This window comes from Parasteatoda tepidariorum, chromosome 1 (genome assembly GCF_982258835.1).
Source record: "Parasteatoda tepidariorum strain Cologne lab strain chromosome 1, Ptep-v5.0, whole genome shotgun sequence".
NCBI lineage: Eukaryota > Metazoa > Arthropoda > Arachnida > Araneae > Theridiidae > Parasteatoda > Parasteatoda tepidariorum.
The window spans coordinates 105,661,020-105,676,675 of NC_141755.1; the positions used below are offsets into that span (position 1 = coordinate 105,661,020).

The following is a 15,656-nucleotide window of genomic DNA, read 5'->3' on the forward strand; positions in this document are numbered from 1 at the left end:
GAACCTCATTGAAATGACCAAAAAGCGATAGAAAATCCGTATGGATTTCCACGGAGTCTGTGTGAATAGACAGTTTATTTTTTTATATTATGAACGTATATACAGTCCCTACCCAAATTGTTAGACGTACCATAAGGTTCTATGTAAAATTATAATTATCAGAGGTGATGTTATACATTGTTTTTACGCCGATGTAACCGATTTGCACTTGTTTACGCTCTTATATCAATTGGTTGTTAACATCGTAATGCAATACGTTAAAAATAAATACAATTAGGAAGTATATAAAAAAATCTCCCGAATAAAAATCCCTTAAATACAAAAGTATTGCCTATAAACTCCTGGAAAACGTGCATTATTAAAAAACTACAGTGCCCATAATAATTTCACCTATTTATTATAATATACAATTATAATACCTGATATAAAATAAATATTCTACATGTATCTAAGGGCCGGGATAGCCTGGTCGGTAGGGCGCTGGGCCCATATCCAAGAGGTCGTGGGTTCGATCCTCACCGGCCGAAGACTCCCCGTGTAGTAAATGGTGACTGATGCACGTTAAATCTGTCGAGTCTCAAAGTCCTCCATGTTCCCACAACAAATCAATAACTCTGGGGGTACCGATCCAGGAGTTTCCTTGTCTTCTGGATTGGTTCAAAATTACAAGGCTACGGAGTTGAACGTTAGTAGTCGTAAACCCATGAAATTGGGTCGACTGTTCAACGACGGTTATAAAATAAAATAAATATTCTATATGTATCTAATATATCTTCTAACTTATCCAATCGTCAAATTGATATTATATATCGTCTAATTTAACCCATTGATACACGAGCGTAAACAAGTGCAAACCGGTTTCATTCGCGTAAAAACAATAAAACTGATCACCTGATGATTAGTATTTTACATAGAATCTCTTAGTGTGTCGAATAATTTGGCCAGGGGCTATATAAAGTGAGGGTGATCATCCTATTCAATCCATGGTCGTAAATCACTCAGAGCACGAAACATGCTGTAACACGAAATGATTGACGGAATGAAAAGAAAGTGATAAAATGACGATAAATTATTTTATTCAACGAAATGAAATCAAACATCCTCACAAGAACGGCTCTAATTTGCGATCGACAACATTAACGCAGGCAGCCCAATTTCAGACCGTCGTACATTGATGAAAACGCCATGCATTATGGTGTCAGCAGCTACGGATGCCGGAAAGCACTTTCCTAAATCAGACATCATAGGGCCAAGATAGTCTGGTTGGTAAGGCACTGGGCCCTTATTCAAGAGGTCGTGGGTTCGATCCCCGCCGACCGAAGACTCCCCGTGTAGTAAATGGTGACTGATGCTCGTTAAATCTGTCGAGTCGCAAAGTCCTCCATGTTCCCACAACAAATCAAAACCTCTGGGGGTACTGATGGAGGAGTTTCCTTGTCTTCTGAATTGGTTCAATTTTACAAGGCTACTGAGTTGAACATTAGTAATCATAAACCCAAAATTAGGTCGGCTGTTCAACGGCGGATATGCATATATATAAAAATCATACATTTTTTAGAACTCTTAACCACAATCAAATTTCGCCAATTTACAATAGCGCCTATCTTTCACTCTTTCTCCGACAGTTTCGAGCAAGGTGATTCTTTCAATTCATTGTCATCGTCTTCCTAAGTTTTGATTTTATAATATTAAAAAATAATGTGCGATGCAAGAAAAGGAAACAAATAATAATAACTAATAAAAATCACATTGGAAACAATTGATCAGATAGTCCCCCTCATCTTTATTAAATAAGATATTTAATCGGTTAAAACAAAAAGAAACTTTTATTTGAAATTATAGTTTCTTAGGGGACTTATTCTATTTAGAAATGAATTGAATGAATCTTCTTTCCTAATTTAAATAGTATACCATGGAACTAGAAATGGTAACTTTTAGTAAGCAGAAAGCCATGAAAGGTTAGGGAAACTTTGCCCCTGAACAGGACTCCATGCGGCTTCACAGGGCTTCACGCTGGTGATATTAAAAATAATAATAATTAGATGTAATTCTTTTAGAATTGTGCAGTATTGATAATTCAAAAGTTTTTAGTTTTGTGTAGAATTTACTTCCATTTAACTTCGCTCGAGAGTTACGACATATGTGTTACGACATTCTCTGATGGGTCGAGATTTACCCTAACGAAACGGAAAAAAAACTTTTTCTCGCAGATTTAACATGGAGTGATTAAATGTTTTTATTTATCGAAATTTCACAATTTCATTTCGAGTGCATGTTCTATTCTAACCTTTCAAATTATCTTTCATACACAAATACAATGTCAAACAAAATATTTATACTGTGAAGTAATTAGATTTTAAAAATTATGATAGCTATACTAGATAAGTTATTCATGTTATTTCTTGTCGAATAAATCGTTAATTTTTTTAGAAAATGTTAGTTTCTTAAAGAAATTATTCTTAAGAGAAAATTTGTCAAACAAACCAAAAATAAGTAATATTTTCATCTTTAAAGAGCTTAATCAGTGCATTAAAAATTTGCTGTTCTTTGGCGTAGTTTCATGTCTCTTGTGCTGGGAAAAGATAAAAGGGGCATAACATAAATATTGATACCATAGCGACAAGAAAAATTCTGAAATGGCTGCAGTTTATTGCTTTTCCAATTGTAACTAAACCAATTTATAATTTTTTTATTATAAATTTATCGCGATTTATCAATTTATACTCTTAATTAAAATGCTATACTAGTTTTATTTTTAATACATCTTTAATTCAAACATCGCTTAAATATTTAAAAATTAAAATACCAAATAAACACTGAGAAACCTAAAAGTTTCCAACCCAGAAGAAGAAAAAGATATTGTGATGAAGCGTCGCCAAGTGTGATAACTATTCCATTGTCTTTGCAACCCAGCTTCTTTAAACAATTTTGAAACCAGCGCTCTAAGAATTCGATAGCAGGAAGTCTAGTTTTATGATAACGATGAAATGGGAAAGGAAATAGTATTTTCAGGTCCAGGGAAAAAGGTTTTATAAATCAAAATTTGATGATTAGAAAATAATTTTTTGTAATTAAAAAACGTTTAGATGGTTTTTGTGATTAGGACCCTTAAATGCAATTTTTTTTTAATCGACGCAAATGTTTTGCATATAAAGCACGAAAATATAATTATGAAATTTGTAGGACAGAAGAAAAAATTACAAATTCGAGAATATGTTTTCTTTTAAAAAAATAAGGGGGAAAATCTTAGATTCGAAGTAATTCTATCCTATGGATACTGCAGAAAGATAATATTTTTTGTAAAAAGTTTTGGTTAGTACGGATTTCACTTAGCTCGGTTTTTCACTCAAGTGTTGATTTTTTTTTTTTTTTTTAAATTTTCGTACGGTGTCTTAATTTTATGTTTTGGCTTACTTTTTTTACAATTAATCTAAAAAGTAATTTGATGACTACAATTAGCTTAAATGAGAATGGTAAAAACTACTTTTTCATTTATTACACTATTCATATTTTTATGAAGTATTATATTAATTTAAGAATTCATATTTAAAGTAATCAATTTTAAAACTAACGTGAAATTTTTGCGTTGGAAAATGCCAATTAAAATATTGTTATTTAAAGCAAAACTATTTTCTATGTTATTAACTATGTTAAAGCAAAACTATTTTCATAATTTGCCAAATTTATTAAAAACGTTTATTTTTTTAATGCAATTTTTATTAAATTACATTCGAGTCTGTAATGGGAAATTTTGCAATAGAAATTTTGATCACTTTCCAACTAGCCAGTGCACTCAAATCTCTTTCTGCAACACTGTACCTGGGGTCAATGAATGTTTCATTGGTATCGTTATAGCTACAAGAAAACATTCATCACGAAATAAAATATATTGTTAGTCCAAATTTTGGATCACCTTCATAATTTAGTACTACTAATAACTTAGTTAATAGCATAGGTACCGTAATTTCAACTGCAGCTCTGTGTCTGAGAACAATATGCCACTTTTTGATTAGCTATTGTTTTTTAAATAAAGCACATAAAATTAAAGGCCTAATTATCATTACTTTATTTATCAAAATTTAAGTTGAAACTGAAAGAGACTTCGAAGTAAAACTAAAATAAATTGGAAATTTGGAATTTGTTTTAAAAAAAACTTATTTTTTTCTGAAATGTTTTAAATATGAAAAATGTTTTCATTTTTGTCGGACTAAAATGGGTATTAAGTCTTAACTAACATAGAGCAGCCTCATCGTATAGTAAAAACTGTCAGGAAACTCTCCTTCCGAAAATGCTGAACTCTTCAGTTTTTGTTTTAGGACTCAGAAAAATAAAATTGTTTCCTGTTAAAAACGTAGTTTTAATAAATTCCTGGAACCTGGTTTAATAGTTCTGCCACCACCTCTTGCAAAAACACAACGGAATCTACCTTCAGGTATGTTAGTAGGGTATGGTTCAATCAGATGATCCTGTACGATGCCACCAAACATTTAGCCAGAAACGTTGCTGAAACGAAAGTGAGCGCATTGCATGCGGGTTTTAAGTTGCCCGCACATGATAGTTGTAGATATCCGAAATATTCTCGCGTGTGAATACGCATTCGTCAGTGAACAACACTTGCAATAAAATCCGGCCCTACAGCCGTCTGTTAGAGAAACCACTTGGTAAGACGAACACGTGCCTGATAATCCGATGGTTCCATGCCCCTACACCAGGGGTGGCGAAGCTTTATGCACCAACGTGCCATTTTTTCAAAAAATTGTTTAATGAGGTCATAGACGTGCCGTCAAATAATTTCGACTTCCTGATTATTGGGAAAATAATAATACTAAATTCTATCAACTCAAACTCTTTATTTACAAAGAAAAAAAAAAACATTTTGCAATGTCTCAGTTATGCGTGTAATTCAACCTAAAGTAACATTAGTGTGACTTCTGTTGTTGCAGGTTAGAAGACAAATTACTTATATTAGGCTGTAAGATGCTAGTTTAAGCAGAACTGTTAATGTTTTTTTGCTAGTTATTTATTGTTAGCTTGTTTTTTACAGTTATTGATTTTTTGGCATTAAATTGTTAATTTTTTGAAGTGAAACTTCTAATACGACTTCCAACAAGGTTGCGTTAAACGTTTAACGCTACCATGGCAACGAGCGGCCTGTGATCCTCGCAGGAGATTTCAATGTGAATTTCTCGTTACCTGAAGCTGAAACATTATTAACCTTCCTTAAAGACAAATTTGGATTGGAAATGATAAATGGTAGAAATGATCCAACAGGGGGAACTACCGTTGTTGCAGTTTTTGCAAGAAATATTGAAAAAATAGAACTCAAACATTTCGTATCTTACTTTAGTTATCATAATCCCATTGCAAATTTCATAGATTTTGATATTTCTCCACTCGAAAATGATAATTAAAAGATGCGATCAATTGTGAATTGTGGGCAATGTTAATAAAGTTTGTCTTAAAGAAACAATATGATTTCACTAAAAATCAATTTCTACCCCTTCCTACTTTCATTTCCACATTACGAAGTTTTACTTCTTCCGCACGGAGGGACTCCACGCACTATTTTTTTTTCTTTTGTGAATTGTTCATTTTTTTTGTTTGTTTTTGTGAATTTTAATTTAATTGTTAATATGCTTCATAGTGAACTTTGTGATCGGTGGCGTGCCCAGAATATTGTGTTGCGTGCCATAAATGGCACGCGTGCCATTCGTTCGCCATCCCTGCCCTACACTATCTGCGCATGGTAGGGATGTATTCCTTTATCTTGCAGCATTCGCCGCAGCGTTTAACGAGAAACGAAAACTGCTTGAAACAGTGCTTGTGTGCTAGATTCAGGCCTTCTCGCTGATGCGATGCACAATTTCGTTCATTACAAGTGGCGTTCTTCACACTTTCCAACCAGCCACGTCCGGTCTTTTGCATGCAACTTGCAAATGAACCCCTTTCGCGAAATATTTTCTGCAGTGATAAGTCGTACAATCTAAAAATATTAAACACCCAAAATGCTCCACCAACTTTTGTTGCTACTCGATCTTACTCCTTTCTAGATTTAACGCTAACAAATAGTCAGGAGCTCCTCAACTATTCGAATTGGGAAGTTTTAGACACAGAAACAAAGTCTGATCATGAATACATCAAAACCCGACGAAGCAATTCCTTTTCTTTCTTATCCTTTATTAGATTTAAAACAAAATACGGTAATCATAACAAATTTAAGAGAATTTTCAAAATTTCATATCGAATTAAATAGTAATTTAGACAACATAGACACCCCATTACAACTAAACGATTTCATAGACGACTTACAAGCAATCAAATCCCACATGGTGGAATAGTAAATTGTTGATACTCCAAAAAGAACTGCAAGCGACTAGGAAAAGATACCAACGTTCAAAAATAGAAGAAGAAATTAACAAATACAAAAGCATCTATAAACTTAAAGGAGCCCATTTTAAAAAAGAAATTCTGAAGGCTAAGTATAATAGTTGGAAATTTTTATGTGATAACACCAACAATATATTTGGAAAGCACTGCAAAACGTCTTTTAAGACAAATCCTCATCCCTCCATATTTACAGATACATTCAACACTAACTCACCTTTAGAAGAAGCTTTACATATTTTAGAGAATCTTTTCCCGGACAATAACATAATCCCAATAGACAATTTCCATTACCCAAACTCTAATCTTGACCCACTTTTTACATACAATGAATTAGTTAATTTAATTAAAGCCCTAAATAATAGTAAAGCCCCTGGCATCGACGGTATTGATAACATAATAGTCAAAAAACTTTTTCTATTTTTTGGTAATCTAATTCTAAAATTTTTCAAGAAATGCCTCTCACTCAAATGCTTTCCAGATCGTTTTAAAAAATGGCAAGTCTTGCTATTTCTGAAAACCAATAAAAATTTGAAACTATTATCATCATACAGGCCAATTACACTACTTCCTTGTCTAGGCAAGTTTCTAGAAAAACTTATTACCAAGAGAATCAACTATTATATAGAAAAATATAACATTTTATCAGACAAACAATTCGGTTTTCGATTCGGCAAATCTATAAATCATGCATTTAAATTTTCTAGATAATCTAAAACATCTCAAAAAACAACTTTAAACATGTCGCAGCCACCTCCCTTGATATTAAAGGCGCTTTTGATAACATACAATACAATTCAATTTATAAAGAAATTTCACCTTCAAATCTTCCCAAAAATTTATGTCACATGATAGAAGATATCAACAGAAATAGAATTGCAATTCTATCAACAAATCAGGGATTCAAAACAAAACATATACTCAAAGATTGCCCACAGTGTTCGTGCATAGGTCCGACAGCTTTGAATTTTTTAATCAATAACTTGCTCAATACAAATATGAACAATCAAATTATTCAAGCATTTGCCGATGGTATTCTATTAACATTTGGAAATTCAAGAAGAGAATTAGAAATTAATACTAACAACACACTCAATATTATTCAAAATTGGCTAACAAACAATAATCTCAATCTATCAATAGACAAATCTGTTTTTATCCATTTCTCCAACTCAAGCAGGGGTCCGATCTTCAAAATAAACAACCAGAAAATCTTACAAAAGAACTATTTTAGATATTTGGGGGTGATATTAGATAAGCGTTTTAACTAGGGTCCACATGTTAAAGTCCTGAAACGGAAATCAAACCAACTACTCACTTATCTTTATAAAATTAATACAAAATCATGGGGCATAAACCAGAGAGCTCATGAACTCATATATAAAACTGTAATAATCCCTTCCTTAGCCCACGGCTCGTGTGCATGGGCCCAAAAATTCTCACCTAGAATCTCAAGAACTTTAAATTCAATCCAAAGGAAATTTCTTCTAAATATCACAAGAGCCTACCATTCCACTCCTACAGCTGCTCTACAAGTCTCACCTCTCTCAGAACAGATTGCGTCGTTGTCGTGTTCAATAATCATAATTCAACTCAAAAAGACATTTCCTATAACAATATAAATTATCAATGCAGTACTTTCGAGGGAAAACAAACAATACCGATTTTTCACCCTTCTCAGTCTATCACTAATTTAATCAGTTCATCCGAAAATAAAAATTATAATCACTTAGATCCACACAATTTTTTCACAAACGATTCGAAAACAAATACAGGAACTGGTTTTGCATTCTTCAACATAAATCATTCTAATCATTACACAATTCATAATAACAACTCAGTCTTCCAAGCTGAACATCTTTGCTATTTTAGAATGCATTAGATTCATCAAATCACAAACTTCATTTAAGGAATCTAAAAAATATACAATCTTGTAGGATTCTGGATCAGTACTATACTCTCTATACAACTCTGGCACGAAAAATTCACTCTCGGCTAAAATGCAAAAATTACTCCTTGATACAAATATATTCTCATGGACGCACATGACTACAGAACAGGTAATGAAAATGCAGACACCCTTACCAAATTGTCGACAACTAAACAACAATATTACTCATATCCCTTCCCGATCTCACATCTGAAGAATCAACTTCGTAGCTCTTTATCACAAATTTGGCAAGATTATTGAAACAATTCAGATACGGGAAGAAAATTATTAATAAAGTAGATTTTAAGACAAGAAAACAAGAAATACCATCAGAACAAGAAATCTGGTTTTTAACTGGGCATGCTCCTTTTCCATGTTATTTTTGGGCACTCCAGAACGCTATCGTACTGAATGCATCTATACAGTCTCATGGCATACTCGTGCATCGAATATCACTAATCTACCAACCTGGCAAAATCATTTCATGATTAACAATACAATTTAAACCAAATTATTATTCGTAATGAATTTTCTTTCTGATAATGATATTCTAAGATTTTAATCATAACAAAGAAATTATATATATTTTGGAATGCTTGCCTATATGTTGTAAATATTGTATATATATTTTTCTATTCAATTTTTTATTTATTATCGTAACATTTTAATTACTTTCTTTTATTATTTAATACCTGGAAATCAAAATTTTAATGGAGAAGTTTAAAAAAAAATTTTTTTTTCATTAACCTTTTACTTAATAATCTACTTTTCAAAATTTATTTATTGTCACTTTCTATGACATACTCGTATATATATTTATGAAAAAAAAAATCTTGTTTAAGCAATATTTAAAGGAATACTTCTGTACATATATGAAAAACAATACTGTAACCCTCTTTCTTTTGAAATTTTGAAAAATTGGCACTGATCAAACACGGTTTTGAGGTTGGCTGGAATAGTGGCCAAACGCGGATTGTGCGGGTAAGGGTTTTACTAACCTAGGTACGTGTCCGCATCTGAAAGGAAAGTGATAAGTGGTTAAAATATTCTCGCCTTAGGGACACGTCTTGTTGGAAAACGCTTGACTCTATCTTTGAGTTTCTCTTGCATTGTCCGTACATGCATTGCATCTCCACCTTCTCCTAATTTGAGTACGTATCCATCTGATCAGAGATCCACAGAGCAAATGAAAACGATTTATGTAAACAGCTTTTTTTATGGCTGTCGCTGGGAGGCTCCCTCTAGCCCGTTGCGGCTTGAGTTCGGACCATGGAATGTAGATGATTTATGCTTGTTTAGGTGCGTTCTATCATCCCCTAACATATGTGCCATACGTTTTTGGACCTGTATCAGAGCACATGCTGAGGATTAAAGAGCATGCGGTGGGGAATTTTCTTATACCGAGTTCAAGCAGGTCAGCGCTTTGCAAACTTATCTCAATAATGAACCTTATTAACTCTTTATTATATATATATATTTTAACTAGTGCCTTACTTTTATTATTCGAGACAACAATTATATGCAGGGAGTGTCACAATTTCATCCAGGGTTTGGAAGATTTATAACAAACAAAATACTATCAATACATCTACAAATTTTACTTTCACTTGATAAAGGAACATTTTTTGCTCTCCAAAAACTTTCAATATGAGAATCTTTGGTGATGCGGCAGAATTAAAATTCTTGCACACACTCGCTGCAAGATATCACGATGAATGGTAGCGGATGTGGTCCATGTTCGTAATTCTATGAGATCAATATAAAATCTTTGATGTAACCCCATAAAAAATATCTCAGGGATTTAAATTTGGAGATCAAACAAATTTAATTTCAAATTCCGGATGGAATCGTAATAAAACAAATAATATATAAAATTTTATCATTTGTTTTCAAGAAATTCAATAAAATTAACAGAAATCTTATTCTTTCTCTAATGATACTACATACCTGATAACAAAGAGTAGCAAAGCCCGATAAAAGTATAAAAAATCAAAATTACACTGTGTGGTTAAGTATTACTTCAATACTTATTAAATAAATGAGCAATATCTAGCATCTCGCAAACACATTTAATGACAACCTAACGTGATACACAAACTGAAACTAAACATAAGAGCAAACTGAAACTAAAACTAAACAGTTAATACACAGTTAATCTGTCTGATGCCACATACACAACGTCACATGATAAAACTCGAGGATAAACTAAAACAATTGCAGGCCAACTGCTACATGCTACAACTACATGCGAACACTTCGCGTGTTCACTCTGACTATCAGATACACCGCGTACCTCGCAATCTGATTGGCTGATCACGGAAGAGAATTTTTGCCCTTTCCCTGCGGTTAACGTCTAGTCAAATAGGTGCTTTTCAGTAAAACTGGCGAATTACCGCGAAGAGGGCGCTAAGTGAAAAATTTGCGTCTTCACACTTTACATACATTACGCATTACGGTCAAAGAAAGATTGGACAGCATGAAATTGCAATCAATCAGTGAGTGACGGCGCTTCACTCTTTATATGTACACTGTATGGTATGCAGCATGTAGGGATAATGTATTTCATAAAAATTTGGCGACCCCTAGTTTGCGCACCACTGGTCTAGACGATCCAACATGCTGGCGAGGAGTTGAAACAAACAAAGCGGGTCAGTCACAGGCTACTTGTTTTTTTATTTTATTTTTATAATATAACCGATGCTGAACAGCCGGCCACCTAGGTTCAACTCAGTATCCTTGTAATTTTGATCCCAGCCAAAAAGAAAAGGGAGCTCCTGGATCAATACTCCCAGAGGTATTGATTTGTCATGGGAACATGGAGGACTTTGTGACCCCTACATATTTAACGTGCATGAGTCACCATCCACTACACGGGGAGTCTTCGGTCGGCGGGGATAGAACCCTCGACTTCTTGGACATGGGCCCCGTGTCCTACCACCAGGCTATTCCGGCCCAGACTACTTGCTTTTTTATATCCGTCGCTGAGCAGCCGACCCAATTTTGGGTTTACGACTACTGATGTTTAACTCTGTAGCCTTGTCCTTTTGGGCCAATCCAGAAGATAAGGAAACTCCTGGATCTGTACCCCCAGAGGTATTGATTTGTTATAAAACATGGAGGACACTGTGACTCGACAGATTTAGCGTGCACCAGTCACCATTTGCTACACCATTGTCTTCGGCCAGCCTGTGATTGAGCCACAAACTCTTGAACACGTAAGGATCCCTGGGTTTCGAGAAATATGGTATTCATTTTACAGAAATAGTTCACAGAGAGAGGGAGGGGGGGAGCAGTGGTTCGCCAACCTGATCAAGACCACAAAAGGGAAACAATGTGAGGTTAAGACCATTATTAGCGATTTCTAGTCAAAAGGTGGCTCTGTGAAGTCGGCACAATTGTCTCGCAACCTGCATAATGCAGCAGAAAAATCTATTTTACGTATAACAGTCTACTAGAAACTTAATACAGGTGGCCCCTATACCAGTAGTCCTGCAACCTGCGTCCCATTTACAGTGAACCACAAAATACTATCTAGCATGGTTCAGAAAACACCTCTGTCTTTGACAGAAGATGATTGGGAGTGGATTTTCTTCAGCGGTGAGTATAGATTCAATCTGGACAACCACTCGAGACGTGTTCTCATCTAGAGAGATCCCGGAAGTCAATATTAGCCCTTTAACTTTGTCGAAAAGAACCACTATGATAAGTACTATGATTACACATAATAAGTATTGGTAATTAAGAAGAAAAAAAAGGATTCTTTCAAATAATTTATTTTAAATTTTTTGTTTAAATGGCACATAAAACTCATTTCATTGTAGTTAAAAAATCATAAATTTTCTTTCTTTCAAAAATATAAATTATTGTATTGTTGGGTTTAATGAAAAAAAAAATCTTGTTCTAGATTTTTGGACAAAATCTGATCACAGCATACAAGCATGCACATATATTTATCATCCACACACCAGTTATGCAAATATTGTAAATAATTTGTCTATATTGTCATGAACTTTATTCAGGATTAATAAGTTGACATGTTTAATTTTAGTAGCTCTTTCCCTTAACTAGTTTATAAAGTATAGTCTTTTGTTTATGATCATCATTGCTTTTGTTTATTTACTAATAATAATGCAGATTGGAATATTTTTTTGTATTGAATTTTATAAATTACTGTTACTCATAGTTCTTGTTATCTTTTATTGGCATTTTTTACACCCTTTCATAATTTAATTGCGTCAAGTAGTATAATTCTGTCTTGTATTTCAGCTTGTGAAATCTTAGGCAATCCAACAAAGCGACAGTCTTACGACAGCGTAGACCCTGAATTTGATGACTCTGTACCTTCTGTCAATAACTTTTCCAAAAAAAACAAACTTTTTGAAGTGTTTAGACCAGTTTTTGAAGCAAACTCCAGGTATTTGAAAATAGTGGAATTATTTTAGCATTGGTACTTCTTGCATGAAACTATAAATAACCACCTTGAAATTATAAATAACCAATATAAAGTATGTTCTCTAGAATGTTTACTATTTCTTAAACTATGTTAAGAGAATCTGCATGCTAGAAGTTATTATAATGGAGTTCTTCCTTAGTTGTTTGCATACTTTATGATTTATTACTCTAACTGACACTTGCTGTATTAACTGTCTCAATTATTTATGTTTTATAATTTAAGTTCAGCATTCAAAATCACATTCTAATGGTGGTCTATTTAGGACCACTATACAGTCTTCAGTGACTAATGGGATCAGTAAGTAACAGGGTGGCCACCCTTCTGGAATTATCAGGAAATCTTATTATTCTGGAAAAGCCAGGGAATTTTTAAAGAAAAGCTAGAAGTTTTCTTCAACTTATTTTTCCATCCAATACATTCATTTTTTTAGATGGAAATTTATCACCAAACAGTTGAAATATAATCGACTGAGCAATACTTTGCTTGCGTTTAAATTTGCTCCATTATAACCCTGCTAAACTTGAATGCCACTTACAACTCTCTTTCATGGTTGCTAAAAACCTTTGACCTGTCATGGTTGAATGGAGAAACCTTCGACCAATTTGGAGACTGCAGTTTAGGAAAGGCAAAGATTGTTGTGGAGGTGGAAGAAGGGGGTTACTTTTTTTTTATATAAAAGCATGAGTTTTTTTTATTTATTTATTTATTTGTTCTATTCTATGGGCTGAATCTATTTATCATTCAAGTATGTTCTGATTCTTTGGGGGTATTTTTTTTCTTTTGACAAAATTATTCAAAATGTTTTAATATTTTTCACTTTATAAAATTCTCCAAAAAATTAGTTGGTTACAATTTAATAATAGATTTTTTATTGCACCCTTTCTGAAAGCTTTTGTACTCCCATCCAATGAAATCGGTGAATTATTTTTTCTCAGAGAAGCCATCAGTTTCTTAAAAACAGCAATGTTTGTCAACAAATTGTTACAATTATTCCATGGATGCTTATTTTTTCGATTTTTACTTTAACCTTTTATATTTTTTTAAAAGAACGGTTCTTTTACAAGCTAATTATATGTTTACATTTAATTTTACTGTTTTGTTTTTGGTAAATATGTGATTTTTGACTCAAAATTTTGTAGTAATCACTCTGTCGAAAGTTTGTAAACGTTGCTTGCATTCTAGCGATTATATTTCAGAAACTGTTTCTTCTTTTATCCTAAAAAGTTGGCGAAAACTAAGAAATGTATGGGAAACATGTTAAATGATATATCATCATAAAATATAATATAATTTTATTCAAATGTGTTTATTAATAAGAAGGAAAATGAAACTTATATTTATTTATTTTTGTTCTGCTCTGTACAGGTTTTTAGTTTTGCAATTCCAAGTTAAAATCAACCAGATGACAAAAAAAATTGAACTTAATATTTTTTAAACAACAAGGTATCATTTTCAGGGTTAAAAACTGGAGATTTAGAAATAAGGACTTTTAACTTAATGTCAGTTTTCCATAATTTATAGGCAAAGCTGTAAAATGAAGGGTTACATCATTTGAAATTTTTATCTGTGGTCAGTGAATATCTAACAAGTTCCGTTTTTTTAATTACACTAATAATAGAAAATTAAAGAAATAATAATAATAAAGTAAACTGTAAAAAAACATTTTATCTTTCACCAATGTGTAGAAACAAGTAAAAATTTTTATTTTTTGGGACTGTTATAAGTTTAGCATTGACTGTATAACTAAATTCCTTTGTTAAATTTTACATTGAATAAGAATTTACAACTTTAAGTCAGCGTAACTCATTATTGTTAGAACATGAATTTGGTTTAAAATTGAACTGTATACGTTAAAGTATGTAGTTTTTATAACAATTACATCTATTACACTTGATATTTATTGTTTTTGATTGAAGGATAAGTGTTTGCTTTTTCGATATGCAAAAAAATAATTTATTAAATAATGAGCCTACACGCATTAGCAAACAATAACACATGCCCTATACAATTTTTAGTAGTTATTGGACCTGTAATTGGCAAATCAATTTGGAGGTTATTCAGTTAATTATATTATACTAAAAGGATATGCTAAACAAAGATTATATATAATAAAAAGATAATCGTATTAAAAAGTAATAAAAATTTATTCTGGAATCAATTACAAATTTTTCAAGAATTTGGCGCATATCTAATTCTACAACCAAGACATATGTTCTTTCTTGTTGCCGGCAGGCTACTACAAGTAAAAGGTAGGGTTAACTAACCAGTGAAGGAACACTTAAGCTTCGCTTGCCATTTAAAAAATCATATTAATTTCAAAATTCGTAATTTTAGTTAAATGACAGTGTCAACATATTTGTTACTAATTGAAAATTATGTAAAAAAAATTGTAGAGAACTTCCGCAATATTGTTTTAAAGTTTTGGAGGTTCAAATAACAAGTAGTAAGAAGACCAAGTGAAGGAACAGCTCTTGCCAGTGAATGGACATCCAGTAAAGGAACACTTAATTTTGATTATTTTTTAATGCTCTTTATGAATTTATAAGCCATATAAATATTTAAAAGCAAGCCTATTCTTGAAATTATAACATATAAATACTTCGAAAATACTACTTTTTGTAATCATGAATTGAAAATTAAAATGTCAACATATTAACACATACTGTTCATTCACTGGGAAATCTATGCCCAGTAAAGGAAAATGCCTGTTCCCTCACTGGTTAGAAGTTGTTTTTCGTATTTTTAACATATTTTTGATGCGGAACATCACTAAAGGTACAAGAAAATTAAAGTTTGTTTTTATTTTCATTAATTTAGGAAAAAAAACAATAAAGGAACACTTGTTCCTTCACTGGTTTTTCATCGTTTGATGATCCAGTGAATAAACGC

At 32.5% G+C, this 15,656-nt stretch overlaps 1 long non-coding RNA gene across 1 annotated transcript in view; it reads left to right on the forward strand.

The window, feature by feature from the left end:
• The window catches only part of LOC147816673 (uncharacterized), a 96,361-nt gene that overhangs the window by 33,876 nt on the left and 46,829 nt on the right, over positions 1-15,656 (forward strand). The window contains exon 5 of the long non-coding RNA XR_015428716.1: positions 12,581-12,728. This is a non-coding gene — a long non-coding RNA (uncharacterized LOC147816673). The remainder of the gene's footprint in view (positions 1-12,580; positions 12,729-15,656) is intronic.